Genomic DNA, 20,112 nt, shown 5'->3' on the forward strand with positions numbered 1-20,112 from the left:
GTTGACTGGATTAGTTGGACAGAGTCTGCCAAAGGCTTCCAATCCCATGTGAAGTAATTTGTCTGATTTTTATTTATATTCTTCTTTTTTTGAGACAGACTCTCGCTCTGTTGCCCAGGCTGCAGTGCAATTGTCTGATCATTGCTCATTGCAGTCTTGAGCTCCTGGAGTCAAGCAATCCTCCTGCGTTAGCCTCCTGAATAGCTAGGATTACAGGGGCAGGTCACCATGCCTGGCTAATTTTTTAGTTTTATAGACATGAGGTCTTACTATGTTGCTCAGGCTGGTCTCCAACTCCTGGGCTCAAATGATCCTCCTGCCTTGACTTCCCAAAGTGCTGGGATTACAAGCATGAGTCACTGCATCTGGCCTGATTTTTATGTATATTCTTATTAATGTTTCATATCTGACTTGGGAATTATGAAGTCAGAAGAATCTATAACCAAAGGCAATGCAGAGTAAACCCACTGGCAGCACTGTAATTCAATTGAGCTAGCATGGATAAATAAATTTAAGTGGCTTTGGGAAGATACACATTTCATACAGAAAGAAATGTGAGTTTTTAACTGAAGATAAGGAAACAACATGCATATATTGTGTCTCTATCTGTCTCACAGATTTTTGTGGCAGATTGAACAGGGAGGTTTACTTCTCCTGGTCATGAGCAAACATAAGAGGAGGTAAGGCGTGTGAAAGGGATCTGAAAGGTGGCAAAGTGGTTTACAGAGGTGCAGAATGACCATGTCTAAAAGAATCACCACTTTCTCACAGAGCCCTCTTCCACATCAAAGTTGGCCCTCTGTCAAAATTGCCCTCCGTCTTAGAAAGAGTTTCCAAAGCTCTCCTCTCCTCAGCTTTCCATGACCCTCCAAAGAGCTGTGCAGTCTCTGCCTGGGCTTCCCATTGGCCTTCTCTGCACATCCCAGCTGTCCATTATTTCACGGCTTGGTGTTACAGTTACTTGGGAATGAACTCTGCCCATGCTCCCCCACCCCGAGATCACATAATTGAAAACTCCTTGATCTGGTGGTCTTAGTTACTGGTCCACCCCAGGAATATAAAACCCCTGTCCTCAGATTCGCCTGTGGAAGAATTCAGTTGCTTTTTCTTCCCCACTTTCCCACAACTCCCTGCCTGCAGAAGTGAAGTAAGATGGGAAATCAGAAAAACAAAGAGTAGACAATTTACTCTGAGACTCACACTCGCCCTGGCATGTGTGTTAACTACTCGTTAAAACTCTTTCCCCAACTGCTTTTTCCTTTGAAGTGTCGCAAGTTAGAAAACTTCCAAATGCTTTTTAACTTAATAGCAAAGTATAAGGAGTAGGTTATTGTCCCTTGTGCCATGAGTGTAATCCTCTATTAGTTAGAGTAAAACAAGCTGCTATAATAAATAAATCCCAAACGTTTAGTGGCTTAACGTAATAAAAGCTTATTTCTTCACCATATACCAGTCTGATGTGTGTAATACTGTTCAGCAGGGAGCTGTCTTTCTTAGGGTAATTCAGACTCTTGAGCTCCTTCCATCTCATGGTTCCTCTGTCTTCTGTGTCCAAACAATGGAAAATCCTGGAATGGAACGTATCACTTCTACTAACATTCCACTGGTAGGAGCCAGTTACATGGTCATACCTGCATGCAATAGGTAGTAGGACTGTGGTTGGACAGTCCCCTCCTAGCAACAAATGCACACTACAGAAGGGGGAATATAAATTTTGGGGATGTTAGCCAGCAGTTTCTGTCACACTATACTATCTTAGGTGGGTGAAAACCATGGTGTTAACTTACTTAACCCTCTCCTAACTGACTCACTCCAGCCCAGCAAGCAGTTTCCAAAGCTGTCCTTGGGATAGGCTGTACCCCAATCCTGCCTTATTTCTAGCACAGCACCTAAGTCACGCCGCTGCAACTGGCAAGTTCTGTAGAAGAGTCAGCAGCAGGTGTGGGTCAGGGGCCCGATTCACTTCCTGCAGCGGTACCATCCCTTTCTAATTCTACAAAGTTTCTTTAGGTAATTACACATTTGACAAAGAATTTATTTGTTTGTTGCCCTTTTGGCTTTGAGAAGGTAAATACATTTTTATAAGACCATGTCAACTTCAAAGTTCTGGTCTGGCATGTAAGAAGCTTAGAAGTCACCACTCCATCCTAACAAGTTAAAATCTAAACAGACCTAAAAGTCAACAACTCTTCTTAGAGCTGACAGAGAAGTGAGGTCACAGGGGAAAGCACTGCCTCCCAGATTGGAAAGATAGACAGATACAGAGAGTCACAACTTACCGGAGTGGGAATCTTCAGGGGAGTCAGTACTGGGGTAGGAAAACTGAACTGTAAGTCATCAACTGCTGTAGGTTCAGGGCAGCCAAGTCTGAGAGTAAAAACTCCAGGAAGACTGAGTCATAGAAAGACCCCCCACGCTGTTGTGAGTTTTGCCTCCAGGAGCTCGACCAGGTTCTCACAGTAAGTATCAGAGAAAAATCTCCTCATGCTTCTGGCAAGGGCAGAGGGAAAGTAACCATTTTGGGATATGCCAGAGCATTCTGTTCTTAACAAGGCCTACCTTTAGGATAAACTATTATACCAGATCCTCAACTGCCGAGCCTAATCTTGCTGGGGAAAGAAAAACATCCAACCACATCCAGCTCCAGACTTCCACATAGGGGAAGAGAAATCCCTAAGTCCAGTCCCTTCTAGCCATCCTGTCACAGCTAAAGGTGAGGAGGGGATCTGTGTGGGGTCTGAGAAGCACCAGTAAAGTTCACAGTGCAGGGCCACAGGCTTACTAACAGATTAAGGCCTAGTCACAGAGGGTGGAGGTGGATTGAAAAACTATCTATTTGGTACTATGCTCACTAACTTGGTGACGGGATCCATATCCCAAACCTCAACATCGTGCAATATTGCTATGTAACAAACCTGTACATTTACCCCGTATCTAAAATTTAAATTGAAGTAAAAATGAAAATGAAAATTAAAAAAAGACCTAATCACAGGACTATAGAATGCTTCCCCACCCCACCCCCACATTACCCCTATATTACTAAAGGCTGTTTTACTGCAGTTCTTTTTTTTCAGTTCATCATGTCTGCCTTTCAGTAAAATTTACAAGTCACACTAGAGGCAAAAAAGAAGAGACTGAACAAGAATCAGGACTAAGCTCAGATATGGCAGAAATATTGGGATTATCAGACAAGGAATTAGCAAAAACCTGCGATTAATATGCTAAAAGGTTTAATGGAAAAGGTAGACAACATGCAAGGAGAAATAAAAAAAATGTAAGCAGAGAGGGCTGGGTGTGGTGGCTCATGCCTATAATCCACACCAGCACTTTGGAAGGCCAAGGTGGGTGGATCACAAGGTCAGGAGTTCAAGACCAGCCTGGCCAACATGGTGAAACCCCATCTCTACTAAAAATACAAAAATTAGCCAAGTGTGGTGGCACACACCTGTAATCCCAGCTACTCAGGAGGCTGAGGCAGGAGAATCACTTGAACCAAGGAGGTGGAGGTTGCAATGAGCCGAGATTGTGCCATTGCACTCCAGCCTGGGAGCCTGGGAGCCTGGGAGCCTGGGCAATAGAGCAAGACTCCATCTCAAACAAAACAAAACAAAACAAAACAACAAAACCAGAGACAGACAAATTCTAAGGAAGAATAAAAAAGTAATAATAGAGATCAAAAACCTTAACAGAAATGAAGACTGACTTTGATGGGCTTATTAGGAGACTGGACATGGTTTAGAAAAGAATTCCTGAGCTTGAGGATTGACAATAGAAACATCTAAAATTTTAAAAAGGTTTTAAAATAATTTCAACTTTTATTTTAGATTTCAAGGGTACATGTGGAGGTTTGTTCATGGGCATATTACATGATGCTGAGGTTTGGGATACAAATTATCCCATCACCCAGGTAGTGGGCCTAGTACCCAATAGCAAAACTGAAAATTAAAGAAAAAATAAAGACTGTGAAAAACAGAACAGAACATCTAAGGACTATGGGACAACTACAAAAGTTGTAACATATGCATGATGGGAATACCAGAGGAGAAGAAGGGGAGAAAGGAACAGAAGAAATATTGAAGCAATACTGACTAAGAATTTCCCCCCAGTTAATGTCAGATGCCAAACTACAGAGCCAGGAAGCTCAGAGAACACCAGGCAGGATAGATACCAAAAAGATTCTACACTTGGGCACATCATATTTAAACCTCAGAAAATCAATAATAAAGAGAAATATCTTGAAGCCAGAGGAGAACAACTGCTACGGTTTGAATATCCCCACCAAAGCTCATTTGAAATGTAATTGCCATCATAACAGTGTTGAGAGGTGGGTCCTTTAAGAGGTGATTAGGTTGTGATGGCACTGCCCTCATCAACAGATTAATGCAATTATTGCAGGAGTGGGTTAGTTATCTCGAAACTGGGTTTGTTGTAAAAATGAGTTCAGCCCCCTTTTCTGCCCTGTCTTTCATCCCCGATTTCCCCTTCCATTGTTCTACCACGAGATGTCCCTTGCCAGCTGCTGGTACCCTGCTCTTGGACTTCTTCACCTCCAGAACTGTGAGAAATAAATTTCTTTTCTTTATAAATTACCCATTTGTGATATTCTATTATAGCAACAGAAAATGAACTAAAACAATTGGTACCAAGAAGCAGGGTTGTTGCTGTAGCAAATATCTGAAAATGTGAGAGTGGTATTAGAACTTGGGAATGGGTAGAGGCTAAGAATCTGAAGAAACAGGCTAGAAAAAAGCCTGTATTGCCATGAACAGATCATTTAGGGTGATTCTAGTAGGGTTCAGAAGAAGACGCCAGAACTAGAAAAAGTCTAAATCTTCTTAGAAATTATTCAAGTGGTTGTGACCAAAATGTTGGTAGAAATCTGGACACTAAAGGCCATTCTGATGAGGTCTTATATGGAAATGAGGAACAAGGTGTTGAACACTGAGGTAAAGGCCATCCTTGATATAATGTGGCAAAGACCTTGGCTGAAATGTGTCCATGTCCAGGGGCTTTATGGAAGGTAGAATTTAAGAATGATAAAATAGGATATCGGGTGGAAGTCACATCTAAGTAGCAAAGCATTCAGTCTGCTGTGTGCCTACTTATTATTATTATTATTATTATTATGTTTTAAGTTCTAGGGTACATGTGCACAACGTGCAGGTTTCTTACATATGTATACATGTGCCATGTTGTTGTGCTGCACCCATTAACTCGTCATTTACATTAGGTATATCTCCTAATGCTATCCCCACCCCCCACAATAGTCCCCCGTGTGTGATGTTCCCCTTCCTGTGTCCAAGTGATCTCATTGTTCAATTCCCACCTATGAGTGAGAACATGTGGTGTTTAGTTTTCTGTTCTTGCAATAGTTTGCTGAGAATGATGGTTTCCAGCTGCATCCATGTCCCTACAAAGGACACAAACTCATCCTTTTTTATGGCTGCATAGTATTCCATGGTGTCACTGATGGACATTTGGGTTGATTCCAAGTCTTTGCTATTGTGAATAGTGTGTGTGGCTACTTTTAACCACATTCAGTGAGATGTGAAGAAGATAGATGATTTTTAATGAAATTTATGATGAAAAGAGAAGCAGAATGGAAATATTTGGGAAATTTGAAGGCTTGCCATGTAAAGCATAAAAGAGTATGCTTAGGAGAGAAAATTAAGGGTGTGGCCAAGTGATCATTTGTTAAAGAGATTACCATAGATAGAAGGGAGCCAGGTGCTATTCATCAGGACATTGGGAGGAAGCCCCTGAAGACACTTTAAAGATCTTTGAGGATGCCCCTCTATCATAGGCCTAGAGCTCTAAAAGGTGGAATACTTTCAAAGGATGGGCGTAGCTTTGTGCTCAGGGCTGCCTCAGAACTCTGCTTCCCACTTTCTGGTGCAGTGCTCCTCAGACACCCCAGCTATGGCTCGAGTGGCCCCAAGTGTAGCTGAACCCAGTGCTCCAGAAGGTACAAGCAATAAGCCTTGGCAGCATCCATATGCTGTTGTCTGCAGACTTAAAGAGTACAAGACCTAGGGGGGCATGGTTTCCTCCACTTGGATTTCAAAGGATGCTACAGGCCACCTGGGGACCCAGACGGAGACCTGTTGCAGGGGCAGGGTTGCTGCAGAGAGTCCCTTCTAAGGTAATGCCTAGTGGAGTCATGGGAGTAGGGCTGCCCCTGAGACGTGAGAACTGTAAGGCCACCAGTGTGCAACTCCAAGCCATGAGAGCTGCTGGATTGACCCCAGTAAAGCCACAGGGGTAGGGCTACTTGAGGCCTTGAGGGCCTAACCGCTAAACCAGTGTACCCAGGATGTGGAACATGGAGTGAAAGGAGATTATTCTCCAGCTTTAAGACTTAATGCTTTATTGCCATTGTAATAGTGCTGAGGGGCAGGATCTTTAAAAAGCAATTCCTTCCTGAATAGATTAGTGCCATTATTGCTGTAGTGGGTTAGTTATTGAGAGACTGGGTTTTTTTTTTTTTTTTAAATAAAAGCAAGTTTGGCCCCCTTTTCTGCTCTGTCCTGTGTGACTGCTTCTACCTTCTTACCACCACGGGATGACCTACATGACGGTGCTATACCCTTGGACTTCCCGGTCTCCAGAATTGTGAGAATATTTTTTTCTTTAAGTTACCCACTGGTGGTATTCTGTAATAGCAGCAGAAAACAGACTAAGACAAACATTCACCTATAGGAGTTAGAAGTAACTACATATCCAACTTCTTTAGGTTTCATACTTGCAAGAAGAGAGTGGAGTGAAATATTTAATGTGGGCCGGGCGCGGTGGCTCAAGCCCGTAATCCCAGCACTTTGGGAGGCCGAGACGGGCGGATCACGAGGTGAGGAGATCGAGACCATCCTGGCGAACACAGTGAAACCCCGTCTCTACTAAAAAAAAAAATACAAAAAACCAGCCGGGCGAGGTGGCGGGCGCCTGTAGTCCCAGCTACTCGGGAGGCTGAGGCAGGAGAATGGCGGGAACCCAGGAGGCGGAGCTTGCAGTGAGCCGAGATCCGGCCACTGTACTCCAGCCTGGGTGACAGAGCGAGACTCCGTCTCAAAAAAAAAAAAAGAAAAGAAAAGAAAAAGAAAAAGAAATATTTAATGTGTTAGAAAATATCCAACAGCCTAGATTTCTGTACCTTGTAAAATTATCCTTCAAAAGTGAAGGAAAAATAAACACTTTCTCAGATAACAAAAAATGAGGAAATTTATTGCCAGTTGACCTGCCTTGTAAGAAATGTTAAAAGAAGTTCTTCAGAGAGACAGAAAATGGTATAGATTAGAAACTCAGATGTACATAAAGCAAGGAGAAATGTTGCAGAATGAATACATGAGGAAAAACAGAAGCATTTAAATAATTCCAAATTAATATAACAGGTAATTTGTTTAAAATAGCAGTGTACTCAATTATGTATGCTTATGTGTGTATATGTTTATATATTAATATAAATGAAATGAATGACAACAATGATTAAAGGAAGGGCAGGAGGAATTAAGATTATTTTATTATTATGATACAATAGATTCCACATTCTTCTCAAATACTAAACCTGTAAACCTGTAAAGTAGTATAGTGTTATTTGAAAGTGGACTTAGATTAGTTTTACAACTAATGTATATTGCAAACTCTATGACAACTACTAAAAAAGGTTGAAAAAAAATTGGTGTGCTAAGAAAGGGGTGGAAATAAAACAATATAAAATGCTCAGTTGAAACCACAAAAAGCAGAAAAGCTATAGAAGATAAAAATATGAAAAAAATACCAAGGGTAAGAAAGAGAAAACAGTAACAAATGTGGTAGATGTTATTCTAACTGTATCAATAATCAACTTAAACATCAGTGATCTAAATACACCAATTAAAAGACAGATTTTATCAGAGTGAATTAAAAAAAAGACCCATCTTTATGTTGTCTTCAAGAAACACACTTTAAATATAAAGATAAAAGGTAGGTTAAAGGAAAGGGATTGAGAAAGATATTTCATGCTAAGACTAATGAAAAGAAAGTGGTAGTGGGTATATTAATTTTCCACAGAACACATATCAGAGCAAAGAAAGTTATTAGGGATAAGAGGGGCATTACATAATGATAAAGGGGTCAATAATCAAAGAAGACATAACAATCCTTATTGTGTATGTGTCTAACAACAGAGCATCAAAATATGTGAGGAAAAGAACCGGTAGAAATTCAGGGAGAAATAAGTGAATCCATAGTTACAGTTAAAGACTTTAATATTCATCAGAAATGGACAGATCCAGCAGGCAGAAAATTAGTAAGAACAGATTTGAAATCATCAGCACCATCAGTCAAGTAGATATAATTGACATCTATAGACTATTCATCCAAAAACAGCAGATTTCACATTATTCTAAAGTTCACATGGAATATTCATGAAGATAAGCCACATACCGGGCCATAAAGCACAGCTTAACAAATTTAAGGGAATAGAAATCATACAATTCCCTTAACAAATTTAAGGGAATAGAAATCATACAATGTCTATTGTCAGACAATAATGGAGTTAAACTAGAAATCAACAACAGAAAGACAGCTGGAGAAACCCAAAATATTAACAGATTAAACATCATACTTCTAAATGACAGATAGGTCAAAGGCAAAATCTCAAGAGAAATTTAAAAATTTAAAAATATTTTGGGCTAAATAAAAGCACAATGTACAATAAAATTAAAACACAATATACCAAAATTTGTGGCATAAAAGTAGTTTTTAGAGGGAAATTTGTTGCTTTGAGTTGCTTATATTAAAAATTAATAAAAATATAAAAGTCAATAATCTACCTTTCTACCTTAGCAAATTAGAAAAAGTGTGCAAATTAAATTCAAAGTAAGGAGGAGAAAAGAAATAATAAAGATTAGAACAGAAATTAGTGATACTGAAAACAGGAAATCAATAGAGAAGACTAACCCAAAGCTGATTCTTTGAAAAGATCAATAAAATTAGTAACCTTCTAGCCAGGCTAAGAAAAAAAATGTGCAAATTACTAATATCAGAAATGAAAGAGAAAATATTGCTACAACCTCATAACCATTAAAAGGATAATAAAAAATATTATGAACAACTTATTCGATAACCTAGATGAAATGAACTAATCCCTTGAAAGACATAATTTGCTAAAATTCATACAAGAGAAAACCAACAATCTGAATAAGCCTATACCCATTAAATAAGTTTAATCAATAATTAATAACCTTCCAAAATAGAAAGCATTAGGCCCAGATGTGTTCACTAGTAAACTCTACCAAACATTTAAGAAAGAAATTAAGCCAATTATCTACAATCTATTTCAGAAAATAGAAGCAGAGGAAATAATTCCTAACTCATTCTATGAAGCCAGTATTACCCTAATATCAAAAATCAGTCAAAGACATTACAAGAAAACTATATGTATCTTTCATAAACATAGATGCAAAAATTCTCAACAAAATAATAGCAAATTGAATCTAACAATTTATACAAAGAATTATACACTATGACAACATGGGATTTATCCCAGATTTGCAAGGATGGTCCAAAATTTGAATATCAATTAATGTAATCTATCATATCAATGGTCAAACAAAGAAAAAAATCACGTGATCTCATCAATAGATACAGAAAAGCAGTTGACAAAATCCAACACCCATTCATGATAAACACTCTCAGCAAAATAGAAATAGAGAAAAACTCCCTCAACTTGAAAAAGAACATCTACAAAAAGCCTACAGCTAGCATCATATGTAATGTGGAGAGACTTGAATCTTTCTCACTAAGATAAGAAACAAGGTGAAGATGTCCCCCTTACCACTGCTTTTCAATATCATACTAGAAGTTCTGGCTAATACAATGGGGCAAGTAAAGGAAATCAAGGATATATAGATTAGGAAGGAAAAAATAAAACCATTTTTGTTTATAGCTTTTTCTACGTTATTGTCTATGTAGAAAACAAACAAAAAAAATTGACAAAAAACAAAATAATAAAACCTCAAACCCCTGGAACTTATAATCAGTTATAGCAAAATTACAGTATACAAGGTTAATACACAAATTTAATCACTTTTCTATATACCAGCAAATGAACAAGTAGAACTTATTATTAAAACACATTACCATTTACATTAGCATCTCCAAATAAAACACATATGTATAAGTCTAGTAAATAGGTACAAGATTTACATGATGACAACCACAAAACTCTGATAAAAGATAACAGAGAAAAACCAAATAAATGGAGACATATTCCATGTTCATTAAAGAATGACTCAATATTGTTATGATGTCACTTTTTGTCCAACTTTACAGATTCAACACAATCCCAATAAACATCCCAGCAATTTATTTTATGGATATTGACAAACTGATTCTAAAGCTTATATGAAGAGGCAAGAGAGCCTGATTATCTGATACAATATTGAATGAGAAGCACAAGATTGGAGGACTCACATTACCCAACTTCAAGACTTACTACAAAGCTATAGTAATCAAAACAGTGTGGCATTGGCAAAAGTCTAGACAAATAGTTCAATGGGGCAGAATAGAGAGCTGAAAAGTAGAACCACATAAATATAGTCAACTAATCTATGACAAAGGAGCAAAGATAGTCTTTGCAACAAGAGATTCTGGAACAACTGGACATCCATTCACAAAAAGTTGATTCCAGACACAGATCTTACACCATTCATAAAAATTACCTCAAAATAGATTATAGAACTAAATCTAAAATGCAAAAATATAAAACTCCCAGATGACAGCATAGGATAAGGTCTAAGTGACCTTGGGTATGATGATAATATTTTAGATACAACACCAAAGGCATGATACATGAAAGAAGTAATTGATAAGCTAGGCTTCACTAAAATTAAATGCTTCTTCTCTGCAAAATACAATGTCAAGAGAATGAGAAGACAAGCCAAATACTAAGAGAAAATATTGCAAAAGACACATCTGATACAGGACTGATACACAAAATATAGAAAGGACTCTTAAAACTCAGTAATAAGAAAATGAAGAATCTGATAAAAAATAGGCAAAAGACTTGAACAGATACCTCACCAAAGAAGACATACAGATGGCAAGGAAGCATATGGAAAAATGTTGAAGATCATATATCATTAGGGAATTGCAAATTGAAACAACAATGAGATACTACCACATACCTATTAGAATAGCCAAATTCCAAAGCACTGATAACACCAAATTCTGAACTCTCATTCATTGCTGACAGGAATGAAAATAGTAAAGCCATTTTGGAAGATAGTTTGGCAGTTTCTTACAAAATTAAAAATACTCTTACCATATGATCTAGGAATTGCACTTCTTGGTGTTTACCCAAAATAATTGAAAACTTATGTCCACATAAAAATCTGCACACAGATGTTCATAGCAGTTTTATTCATAATTGCCAAAACTTGGAAGCAACCAACATATCCCTCAGTAGGCAAAGAGATAAATGAACTGTGGTGCATTCAGACAATGGAATATTATCCAGTGGTGAAAAATATGAGCTACCAAACCATGGAAAGGCATGAAAGAACCTTTGATGCATATTAGTAATTAAAAGAAACCGATCTCTCTCTCTCTCTGTCTCTGTCTCTCTCTCTCTCTCTCTGTGTGTGTATGTGTGTGTGTGTGTGTGTATTTCCAACTGTATGACATTTTAGAAAAGGCAAAACCATGGAGACAGAAAAAGGATCAATGGTTGCCAGGGGTTGAAGGGGAGGAGGGGTAAATTGGTGGAGCATTGAGGATTTTTAGGGCTATGAAACGATTTAGTATCATATTTCAGTATGATACTAAAATGGTGGATACTTGTTACTATATACTTATCAAATCCCATAGAATGTACAGCACTAAAAGTGAGCCCTAATGTAAACTATGGACTTTGTATAAAAATATATCAACATAGGTTCATTGATTGTAACAAATGTACCACTATGGGGTGGGGTGCTGATAGTGGAGGAGGTTGTGCATGTGCGAAAACAGAGGGTATACAGGAATTCTCTGTCATTTTCACTAGAGTTGCTGTGTACCCAAAACTGTACTAAAAATAAGGTTTATTTTCAGAAATAACACCAAACCTCTACAATCATCTGATCTTCTACAAACCTTACAAAAACAAGCAATGGGGAAAAGATTTCCTATTCAATAAATGGTGCTGAGAAAACTGGCTAGCCATTTGCAGAAAACTGAAACTGGACCCCTTCCTTATACCTTATACAAAAATTAACTCAGGATGTATTAAAGACTCACATGTAAAACCGAAAACTATAAAAACCCTAGAAGAAAATCTAGGCAATACCATTCAGGACACAGGCATCAGAAAAGACTTCATGACTAAAACGCCAAAAGCAATTGCAACAAAAGCCAAAATTGACAAATGGGATCTAATTAAACTAAAGAGCTTCTGCACAGCAAAAGAAACTATCATCAGAATGAATAGGCAACCTACAGGATGGAAGAAAATTTTTGCAATCTACCCATCTCACAAAGGGCTAATATCCAGAATTTATAAGGAACTGAAACAAATTTACAAGAAAAACACAAACAACCCCATCAAAAAGTGGGCAAAGGACATGAACAGGCACTTGTCAAAAGAAGACATTTATGCCATCAACAAACATATGAAAAAAAGCTCAACATTATTGATCATTAGAGAAATGCAAATCAAAACCACAACGAGATAACATCTCTTCAGAATGGTGATTATTAAAAAGTCAAGAAACAATAGATGCTGGCAAGGCTGTGCAGAAATAGGAATGCTTTTACACTGTTGGTGGGAATGTAAATTAGTTCAACCATTGTGGAAGACAGTATGGCAATTCCTCAAGGATCTAGAACCAGAAATATCATCTAACTCAGCAATCCCATTACTGGGTACATACCCAAAGGATTATAAATCATTCTACTATAAAGACACATGCACACATATGTTTATTGTAGCACTATTTACAATAGAAAAGTCATGGAATCAATCCAAATGCCCATCAATGATGGACTAGATTAAGAAAATGTGCTGCATATAAACCATGGACTACTATGCCACCATAAAAAGGAATGAGATCATGTCCTTTGCAGGGACATGGATGAAGCTGGAAGCCATCATCCTCAGCAAACTAACACGGGAACAGAAAACCAAACACCTCATTTTCTCACTTACAAGTGGAAGTTGAACAACGAGAACACATGAACACAGGGAGGGGAACATCACACACCAGGGCTTGTTGCGGGGTTGGGGATGAGGGGAAGGAACTTAGAGGATAGGTCAATAGGTGCAGCAAACCACTATGCACACATATACTTATGTAACAACCCTGCACGTTCTGCACCTGTATCCCAGAACTTAAAGTAAAATTAAAAAAAATAAGGTTTATTATTATTTTTAAAAGATTTTATCCTGGTTATGCATGTATCTCTTTCAGCACCTAGGATGGTTCCCACAGTAATTCTAACAGTGCTTTATTCATACAGGTTCTAGTAAATATGTGTTGAAGAATAGGCAAGCAAACACTTATGGCTTAACAATGTCCAAAGATGTATACAAAAGAACTGTTTCCAAACAGCTCTTTTATTAATTAACCTATGCCCCTCAAATAAGGACTATAGGGATTGTTGATGCTAATATAAGATGGAAACCACCCATATGTGGGAGCCATTTTAACCTATGTTTTTGGAATTTAATTCACATAAAGTAATGCTTTGATGGGTTTTCCTTAGTCACTATCTGCTAAGAAGATTTCAGTTTTTCTGGCAACTGAAGTGGATAGTTCCGTTCTCCCCTGCCCCAAAGTAGATACAGGCACACTTCAGAAATATATATTGTGGGTTTGATTCCAGATCACCACAAGGTCAGTATTTTAATGAAGTGAGCTACACAGATTTTCTGTTTTTCCAGTGCATATGAAAGTTATGTTTACACTAAACTGTAGTCTGTAAAGTGTACAATAGCATTATACCTAAAAAGTACATACTTTAAAAAATACTGTACTGCAAAGAAATGTTAATGATCATCACTTGTGTCCAGGAGTTTAAGGCTACAGTGAGCTATGATTGCACCACTGCCCCTCAGCCTGGACAACAGAGCAAGAGAGATTCCCATATCTAAAATAAAATAAATAAATCATGCAAATTATTGCATAAAGGGTCACAAATGCAGCCAATACACACTAAAGTGATAATGGTTTATCAGATACTTTTTATTGATAGGAGAAATGCCTGAAGAAATTTGGTTGTTGGAAAGCAAAGAGAAGGTCAAAGAGACACTGTGGCTTTTGGACTGGATCCTGTTGTATCTGGGAAGCATTTAATGCGTACAGCTCAAATCTGTGGAAACACGTACATGATTACTTGAATAAGTACAATGCTTTGATCATTGGACATATTTTACCCTGCAATGTAATGACTCTTTCCAAATGCATAGAATTTTTATCATGACACACAGCTTAGGAGTATTTGACAATATTATGAATAAGCTTATAGTTGAGTTTGCTTGGAAGTTAGCCATAGATATCCAATGTAAGATACCTGCATGCAAATTGATACAACTTTTCAGTAAGGCAACAGTTATTGAAAATTTGAATATGCATACATTTTAATCCAGCAATCCCACTTTTCGGAATTTTTCCATAGAAATTCTCCCACAAATATGTAAGGATATTTGTACAAAGATGTTTCCTCAAGCATTATTTATAGTGATAAATAATAAGAAACAATTCAAATGTCCTGTTAGGGCATTGGTTAAATAAGTCATGCAACAATCATAAGACAGAATACCAACAAACTTAAAAAGAATGGGGCATTTCTGTAGTTACTGACTGATACAGAGAGATGCGAAAGCTAAGCTACTATGTGAAAAGAGCAAGTGCAGTACAATATATACAGGCCAATCTCATACATTTCTCTATGTGGCTGCACAGTCTCAGGAAAGTTCTGAGAGGCCATGTACCAAATTGTAAGTGGCAGTCATCTTTAGAGTATGGTGGACTTCTACCTTCTGTTTTTATTATTTCTGCACTCTGAATTTCTAGCACATATATTGTATTACTTCTGTGATAAAAAGTTTTTTGAAAGTATCTCCTGTCAAGGTTTAGGCTGAGTTTTGGTCCCCAGGGGGATGCACACTGTCCTCATGCCTACAGTGCTAGGCATGTGTTCTGATTCTGTTTCTGTGTCCTCTTTCTGATCTCCTGCCTTCATGCAGTGCGGAATGCCCTGGGCACAAGGCCTCCTTCTTACCCACTCACTGTCAGGGCTCTGTCTTTTGGGATTTGATGCCTTTGCTTCAAACCCTTTTAAACTTGCTTTTCCTTCTGCCCATACCCTTTCCCCTGTTCTTCCATTTTCATCATGCTCCTGTCTCCTGTAGCTGGCACATCCTCTCTGATCTGCTCTCCACTGTCTTTTTCATGTTGACCTCCTTTTCTCTCTGAAGATTCCATCTTGTAAAAGCATCTTTCTCTAACTGCTGTTGTTTTCAGTGGCCACTCACTCCAGACAGGCTAGAAAACCCTCCCTCACCTGCTGGAGCTGAGTCTGAGCACACCTGCTTTCAGATGTTGGCATTCACATCACCGGCTAAAAGTACTCTGAGGTTCAGTAGTTTTGCAGTAAGTTCCTAACTTTCTAACTCTGCATGGCCACAGAGGCAACTGAAACACTGTTACAGACAGAATGTAATCTGCTAAGTGCCAGAGGAATAGCAGGATTGAGGTAACCAGCCTCCAAGATTCCCCCAGGGGTCCTGACCTCCTGGTATTCACAACCTTGCATAGTTTCCTTCACACTGAATCAGGGTTGACTTTTGTGACGGATAGAATACTGTAGAAGCCATACTGCATGACTTCTGAGGCTAGATCATGTAAGGCATTGCAGCTTCACCTTGGTATCATGGACAGCTCATTCCATGTGGAAAACCAGCCACTATATGAGGACATTCAAGTAGCCCCGTGGAGAGGCTCACGTGGAAAGAAACAGGCCTGCTGCCAACAGCCAGCACCAACTTGGTAGCCATCAGAGTGAGTCACTTTCACAGCAGATCCTCCAGCCCCAGTTAATAATTCAGATTGGTAAACTCCCAGTGGACATCTAACTGCAACTCATGAGAGACTCAAGCCACAACTACCTAGCCAAAGACACTCCCAGATTTTTGACCCACATATATGAAATTATGAGATAAAATTATTCTTATTGTTACATACCACTAAGTTTTGGGTTGATTTGTCCTGCAGCATTAGATGAATAAAACAAAAGTCATGTCATAAAGACATAAAATAGCCTTTTCTTTGTGGTCTTTCTATATTTGCTCCTTGCACAGTTGAAACTACATGGAGAAGTAATGAAAAGCATAGGTTTTGGGGATAAAGTCAGTGCAGATCCCAGCACCATCACTTCCTAGTTTTGTGACCTTGGAATAAGTGGTTTAACTCTGAGCCTCTCTTGCTTTGTCTTTAAAATGGGAGAGAATAATGGTATCCACCTAGCAGGGCTGTGGATGGAAGATGATATATGTGAAAAAATTATCCTAGATCCTGACACAGAAAATCCTAATAAATGTCAACGTACAAAAAGGCAAAGAGATTCCAACAGCAAAGGCAGAAAGCCCATCTCAATGTTTCTCCCATTAACTCTTTCCAGATATAGATAAAGTTAACAGAAATTTGAAATCAGTTTAACTTTGCTTTGATGTTAAACTTCTTGCTCATTCACTGTCTTGCCTTTGTGTGAGTATCCCAATCTTGGAATGGAACACGGGAGTCCTAGTGATTGCTTTGACCATTACATCAACTCAAGAGAAATCTGAGAGTACTGTTTGCTTCCTTTATGGATAGCAAAACTGTCCAAATTTTTATTAGGAAGTTGAGAACTTTCTCAATAGACTGAGCAGGAGAGAAGGTCATGGTTGTTTTGGTTGTTTTTTCTCCTACCACCATAAATGCACATTAGTGTAACTTTACCACCAATAGATACACCTTCCAGAGATGTTGACAGTTTTATAGTGAAATGAATAATTCAGAGCTTGTGCAGACCAGGCTTAAATTGTTAATGGATCTATCAGTGTGACAAATTGATGCAGAATTGCATCAGAATATTCGACTACTAAATATTTATAGTTATTCTTTGTTCAGTTACTGAATGATTCCACTTTCCCAAGCTAATAACAAACTCTAAAAGCAGCACTGTTTTCTCTTTTCTTTGCAAGAATATTCTTCAATCTCAAAACCAGTTAATTAAGTTGTTTAGAGATAGAACTTAAAAAATTCTTATCAAGTGACAGAATCAAAAGATTTATTGAGATAGATATGCTTAGGAAAATCTATTGTTGGTTCATAAGAAGGCCTGTGGGAATGAGTTTTAAACTACCTGTTAGAATAGTTCTCCGATCTCACTGATAAGCTTTCATTTTATTCAGAGTAAATATGTTTTTACATAATTTTTTCCTTGTCAGAGATTTGCTGCTATTGTACTTTAGACTTTTGTTAATAAATCTTGTCTTATGACAGTGGACTAACACTTAAATTTGACATTAATTAGATTAAATTAGGTTTTCATGATGTATTCGGTTAAACAGTTTTTGTAAGGCTGTCATCTTCGTATCTGATGGTGGATCCTGAGGTCTGCAGGGCAGGCAATTGGGAAGGGAAGATGGATATTGACAAAGATTCTCCCCTTGATCAAGCTGTAATTAGGCTCCTCTGAACTTTCTAAACTATGTTCTGACTTTTGAGCTTCTGTGTTTGTCTTTGCATTGTCCGACGTTATCAAGAATCTTGCTAAGTCAGTTTAGCCAAAATCTGACCAGTTTCCTAATCTTCCCGCATATTCCCCAGGTGATGTCTGGCTTACCTTCAGCAAGAATTCTGATAACCAGAATCCTCTCTTACTCCTGATGTTTTCTCTTAAGAATTTTCCATCTGCTGATCCCCATTCCCTTGTTCTTTGGCTATAAATTCCCACTTTCCCTTATTGTATTGAGAGTTGAACCTGATCTCTCTTCCCTACTACAAAACCAAGGGTTGAAGATCAAGCATAAAGACAGAAAAAATTATCTACTCACTAGTGTACCAGATGCTCAACACATTGCAACCAACTAACCAAAGTCTCTGCCCTCATGGAGCTTGCCTTCTTGTTGGGGAGAGAAAGACAATAAAAAAAAAAACAAATCAACATGTAACATATGAGGTAGAAATATATACTAAAACAATAAGGCAGGGTGAGGAGGTAGAAAAACGCCAGCAAAGATGTGTTGTTTGGAGAGGGTGGTTTGGGAAGGCCTCTCCGGTGGGGTCCCATTTAAGAAGACTTGAAGAAAAGGAGAGAGGGAGTGATGCAGGCATCTGGGAGGAAGAGCTTTCCATGCAGATGGCACAAAATGTGAAGGCTCATTAGCATTCAAGAGTAAGTAGGGATTACAGCAGCCTACACTGATTGATTACTAGGCATCCTGTTAAGCACTTTACATATATTATGTCTTTTAATTCTAAAATTTATTGCTACAGTTAATGTTGTTATGAATATTTTTATACACATGATTTTTTCTTCATTTATTTGAATCATTTCCATAGGATAAGTTCTTGGGAGTAGAATTTCTTCTTGTTTTTTTTTTTTTTTTTTGAGACGGAGTTTCTCTCTTGTTGCCCAGGCTGGAGTGCAATGGCGCGATCTTGGCTCACTGCAACCTCTGCCTCCCGGGTTCAAGCGATTCTCCTGCCTCAGTCTCCCGACTAGCTGGGATTATAGGCATACGCCACCACATCTGGCTAATTCTGTATTTTTAGTAGAGATAGGGTTTCTCCATGTTGGTCAGGCTGGTCTCGAACTCCTGACCTCAGGTGATCCGCCTACCTTGGCCTCCCAAAGTGCTGGGATTACAGGCGTGAGTCACCGCACCCAGCCAGAGTAGAATTTCAAGTTAAAGGATATGAACATTTTTATGGCCCTTGATATTATCACCAAATTGCTTTCTCAAAAGGACTGGATAAACAATTTAGATTGCCACCAGCGATGTCTGAGTACAGTATAGTAAAGAAGTATTGGTGGCATGTTTTGTTTTGAATGTCTACACTCAAAGGGACAGTTTAATATTTTCCCAAAGTAAAGGACAGAAATGTGTTGACACCTGAACTTTTGTGCTTACTAACGCCTTCTTTAAGGCAAATTTGCTTCCAGGCAACATTTAATCAAAATCCACAGTATTAAACTCACAGCAGTCTCTCAGAGGTTTCAGCAGAGCGGCAGTACTGAGTACTGAGTTGAGATCAGAAGACCTTCACTCAAGTTCTGGGTTTGCATCTTATCAGCTGGTGGCTTTGGGTGAGTCTCTTAACTATGCTGAGACAGTTTGCTCGTCTGTATTATGATTTATACTTGGTAAGGGTATAATAAGAATAAAATGATATAGCATATGTGGAAGCGTTTTCTAACATTGGAGCACTCTACATATATTAGCAAATATTATTTATTAGGCATTCTCTTTTAACATTTTATTTTTCTTCAACTTTTAGGTTCAGGGGTACATGTGCGGGATGTGCAGGTTTGTTAGGTAAACGTGTGCTATGGTGGTTTGCCACACAGATCATCCCATCACCTAGGTATTAAGCCCAGCATCCATTAGCTATTCTTCCTGATGCTCTCCCTTCCCCTACCCCACCCACACCACCCAGGCCCCAGTGTGTGTTGTTCTCCCCCAGTGTGTCTATGTGTTCTCCTCATTCAGCTCCTACTTATAAGTGAGAACATATGGGGTTTGGTTTTCTGTTCCTGCAAGCGTTTGCTGGCAGTAATGGCTTCCAGCTCCATCCATGTCTCTGCAAAGGACATGATCTCATTCCTTTTTATGGCTACATAGTATTCCATGGTGTATATGTACCACATTTTACTTATCCAGTTTATCATTGATGGGCATTTAGGTTGATTCCGTATCTTTGCTATTGTAAATAGTGCTGCAGTGAGCATATGCGTGCATGTATCTTTATAATAGAATGATTTATAATCCTTTGGGTATATACCCAGTAATGAGTTTGCTGGGTCAAATGGTATTTCTGCCTCTGGGTCTTTGAAGAATCGCCGCACTATCTTCCACAATGCTTGAACTCATTTAAACTCTTACCAACA

At 38.5% G+C, this 20,112-nt stretch overlaps 1 long non-coding RNA gene across 2 annotated transcripts in view; it reads left to right on the forward strand.

Annotated features, from left to right (window-relative positions):
• Nucleotides 1-282: 282 nt before the first annotated feature.
• The window catches only part of LOC103886275, a 28,933-nt gene continuing 9,103 nt past the window's right edge, over nucleotides 283-20,112 (forward strand). Inside the window, exon 1 of one of the 2 annotated variants that reach the window (XR_649773.4) lies at nucleotides 283-2,459. This is a non-coding gene — a long non-coding RNA (uncharacterized LOC103886275). Of the gene's footprint in view, nucleotides 2,460-18,800; nucleotides 19,312-20,112 lie in introns of those variants that run through there. The other variant, XR_002523371.2, reaches the window with a different exon arrangement.

This window comes from Papio anubis, chromosome 7, assembly GCF_008728515.1.
Source record: "Papio anubis isolate 15944 chromosome 7, Panubis1.0, whole genome shotgun sequence".
Lineage (NCBI taxonomy): Eukaryota > Metazoa > Chordata > Mammalia > Primates > Cercopithecidae > Papio > Papio anubis.